We start from the raw sequence: 4,700 nt of genomic DNA, 5'->3' as shown, positions 1-4,700 counted from the left end.
GACAAATTTCTACCAAAACAACTGGGGAACTTTTTTTTTTTTTTTAGCAAAACATGTAGCCTTTTCACTCCTCTTCAACATAACTAAATATAACGCCTGTCACCGGATGTTGACTGTTTGTCCGAGTGAGTGGAGGGGGCGTGGCTTAGCCACAGGTCAATTGGCACTAAGGGGCCTAAAGTGTGCCAAGAAAAAATCCCCCACACCATTACACCACCACCACCAGCCTGCACAGTGATAACAAGGCATGATGGATCCATGTTCTCATTCTGTTTACGCCAAATTCTGACTCTACCATCTGAATGTCTCAACAGAAATCGAGACTCATCAGACCAGGCAACATTTTTCCAGTCTTCAACTGTCCAATTTTGGTGAGCTCTTGCAAATTGTAGCCTCTTTTTCCTATTTGTAGTGGAGATGAGTGGTACCCGGTGGGGTCTTCTGCTGTTGTAGCCCATCCACCTCAAGGTTGTGCGTGTTGTGGCTTCACAAATGCTTTGCTGCATCAGTGTTAATTTTGGCAGCAATTTTTGATTTAGTCTTAGTTTTCATCTTCAGACGAAAATGCTTATTGGTCTTAGTCACATTTTAGTCATTTTGTCTAAATGTCAGTTTGTCAGTTTTAGTCTAGTTTTAGTTGACGAAAAGTCATAGCATTTTTTGTCAACTTTGTCATTACTTTTAGTCAAATTGCAGTTACCGAATTTTGGCATATGTAGCCTATAGTCTTTAGACAAAAAATGTCATAACAATTTTTCTCTCTAGGCCAGTTCATTAAGCTTATGAAAAATTTGAATCAAGGTAACAGGCTGTATTGACATTGCACTCTAGCAGTAGCATTTGTGCAATTCTACATATCCATTTTCCTTTGTTCAGTGGTTCTTCATTTTTTTAGAGTGCCGTAACCCCTCTTCCACTTAGACTTTCCATTAAGGGACAATATTTGCCCTCTTTAATCGATTTTTTCAGTCTATTTTTTTACCTTTATAAATACCTTTATAAAATAAATAATGATTTAAATAAAACAATGTTCAATAAATATGCAATGATGGTAAAAACGAAGTTATACTTTTAAATATTAAATTAAAATGGCCACTAGGTGGCGGTAAGTCTGTCTATAGTTTATGAGTGAGTCATCGAGCCATTCATTCATTCAGTAACGAAGCAAGTTGCTGTACTTATGAACGGATCATTGAATCTTAAGATTCGTTCAAAGCCACAGATTCGTTCACGAATCACCGCTGTGTGCTGCAGTTCTGCTGTGGCGTTTGTTGCAAAATAGAGCAATAATAGCCTACTTACAATACAGTTTTAAATTTAGTAGGCCTACGTCACTTAATGTTACCCTTTTGTTTGTTGAACTCTTGTATAAAATCAATGTCACATTTGAAATCGTGTGGATATTCGGGAAACATTGCATTCTTGCTCGCTAATATGATCAACATTAAAAACACTGCTGGATATCAGCCTGAATTTTGACCGCAGATTTAGTCTCACAAACAGCGCAAGCGGCTAGTGACAGAAAAAGACAGACTGAATGACACTTTAATTTAAGTAGAAAATCTCAAATGAAGTTCGCTGAACTCTGTTTTTTCAGATCATCCGCGCTTCTTCAGGATGTAGAGAGAGCGCGCGCGCATGGTTGCCAGATACCATTGAAAAGACCGTGTAGAAAACGAGTTATTTAAACAGAAATTTTTAACTGGGGATTAAAATTATTGAAATATGGCAACCGTAAGCATGAACGCTCGCAAACACAGTCTGTAATGTGTTGTCTTCTCCTTTATTCGACAAAAACAAGTGGTTTTGGTAAAGTCTTGTTTTTGTTTTAACCGATCAGTCTCGTCTTTTTTCGTCAACGATATTGCATGTGTTGATAGTCACAGTTATCGTTTAATGACGTGGGTGTCGTCTCTCATCGTCTTGTCTTAGTCAGGGGAAAAAAGGTCGTCAACGACCATTTTTCGTTATAGTTTTCGTTAACGAAATTAACACTGTGCTGCATACCTCGGTTGTAACGAGTGGTTATTTCAGTCAAAGTTGCTCTTCTATCAGCTTGAATCAGTTTTTAGCGGGAAGTTTTATGTTTGTTCCCAAAATGTTCTCTTAAACAAAAAAAATGCTTAGCTAATAGCTATAACATTGTTAAAACATACAATTTTATTAATCTCAAAACTAAAACATCAGAATCTAACAGGTTTATAAATGGCATCCACATAAATTATTAGAAGTTCTGCGTACAGTAAATGCCCAACATTAAATGAAGAAATCAGTAAAGTCCAATGTGCAATCATGCGTCTTGACTGCAGTGTTTGCTCAGAGCGCTCATCATCAGTCTTTGCTAGCCTTGGTTCTTGCAGAAGAATAATACAGTCATCTGTATTAATATGTGTTCTACTGTTCTCTCTTCTAGTTGTCCAGCTGCTCTCCCAGTTAGCAGCAGTGAACTCTATTATCTGTGTGCATGGTAGGGTTTTTCCTCATAGCCTATAAAAGAAGATCATGCAACAGTGTAAACAGAAAGAATACAAATACATACATATTAAGATCACAAGCAATATTGACATTGAAAACTTTCAAAATTAGCCAGCCTAATTAGTAATCAGAAATTATGTAAAGACTAATTTATTGAAAGTATAAATATGATACCTTATGAGTATCTTTTTTGTTTCTGTAATTTAAAACATATACTTAATCCATATTAATAACACAACTAGAGGCTAAATTATGTGAACAAACGTTGATGTTGGCTTGAGAAGTCTGAACCTCGAACCAGGACTGGAACTCAGGTCGCCGTGAGCACAGCTCCAGCATGGCACAGCGCTGCCCACGAGGCTATTGCTCTGACTTAACAGCGCTTATATTGTCTATGGATCGTTACATTTCTTACAGATTTCTGCTTGTTTTAAATCAGATACTGTCATGAATTCACAGATTCATAGAAGTAATCTTCAACGATTTATTAACAGGATTTGTCGAGAGCAAGAGAACAGTCGCCATCATGTATATATCAACAACATTACAACTCCCGTAAAACCAACAGAGCTAAGCCATACAAAAGCCAGTAGCGCCTCCTAGTGGAGCTTACTGCAATAATCATTTAAATCACATCACATCTCCCCTATTAAGTAAATTTCAATTAGCAGTAGTATCACATTACTATTAATTTTGTTTTAACAACCAATTAAGCTTTTATACCAAATATTGCAAGTACCTTTATATCATAGCTGCATGTCTAGAACAAAATACTTTCTTCTTTTTCTTTTTTGTTTTACTTTTAGCAATTTAACTGTCACTGTAACTTCCATAATAATATAAGAACAAGAAGTCAGTACTGTAACACAATACACAACCAGTAAAGGACATTTTCATCTTAAACATAGTCCTTAAACCTGGCGGGTGGTCTGATAGCTCTCTCGGCTAAGGTTCTCTTTGGAGAGGCGCCCGAACTCGGGGAAATAGTTGGAACACAGGACACAGGTGAACTAGTAGCAGTGAGAGGGATGTCTGTGTCACCTTGGGTGGCAAAGTCACAGTCATTATTAGTCTCTTGTCCAGCACTTTCAGATACTGGCTCAGGCACTTCTTGCAAATGCCTCCTGTTCCTGCGGGCAACAGTCCCTTGGTCGGTTTGAATTAGATAGGACCTGGGCTCTTGAGCTTTCGCGATAACTTTTGCTGGGGTTTTCCAGCCCTTCTCCCCATCCAGTTTGACATTAACCCTCTGGCCAGGCTGCAGTGCAGGCAGAGGTCGGGTTGAGTGGCGCTTGTTGTAGAAGAAGCGGTAGGCAGCTTTGGATTGTTGGTCCTTAAATCTTACCGCCTGCTGGTCAACTGCAGTCGGGCTCAGCTGCTGCGGCAACAAAGGAACTGTGGTTCTAATTTCTCGTCCGATCATCAGTTGGACTGGGCTCTGGCCTGTTGCGTTGATAGTTGTGGCTCTGTAACTCAACAAGGCTAGTTGTGGATCTGGTTGTCGAAGGATTCTCTTTGCAATGGCTACACTCCTCTCAGCAGCTCCATTCGCTTGAGGGTAGTGAGGGCTTGATGTCGTGTGCTCAAAGTTGTAGTCCTCACTGAACTGGCGAAACTCCGCTGAAGCGAACTGAGGGCCGTTATCAGTAACTAGCTCAAACGGGATCCCCCACCTGGCGAACATGCACTTCAGGCGAGTGATGACTTGGTTGCTGCTTGTAGAAGGTAAATGAGAAATCTCAATGTAGCGTGAGTAGTAGTCTGTTGCTACCAAATACTGTTTACCTTCAAGCTCAAATAAATCAGCGGCTATCTTCTGCCAAGCTCCTATTGGCAGTGGTGTGGTGATCAGTGGCTCTTTTCTTTGAGTTGGTTTATTCTTGATGCAAAACTCACATGCTTTTATAAGCTCAGCAATGTCTCTCCCGACACCTGGCCACCACACTGAAATGTTAGCCCTTTTTCGGCACTTTGTGAGTCCCTGATGACCCGCATGTATTTGTGACAGCACAGTCTTTTGCATTGAAAGAGGAACAACAATGCGGTCATCATGCAGCAAGAGTCCATTGACTTCAGACAGGTGAGCTCTAGCGGCGTGATACTTGAGCAGGTTGTGTGGCAGGCAGGACAAATCTGAGGGCCAGCCATTACCTGTGTAACGAATCACCGTTTGAAGAATGTTGTCGTTGCTTGTAGCTTCTCTCATTGCATTAAGTCTGTCTTTG

The sequence above is a fragment of the Siphateles boraxobius genome, unplaced genomic scaffold, assembly GCF_051911475.1.
Source record: "Siphateles boraxobius isolate OS27281-9 unplaced genomic scaffold, OSU_SipBor_1 158, whole genome shotgun sequence".
In the NCBI taxonomy this organism is placed as follows: domain Eukaryota; kingdom Metazoa; phylum Chordata; class Actinopteri; order Cypriniformes; family Leuciscidae; genus Siphateles; species Siphateles boraxobius.
This window is presented reverse-complemented; position numbering follows the sequence as displayed.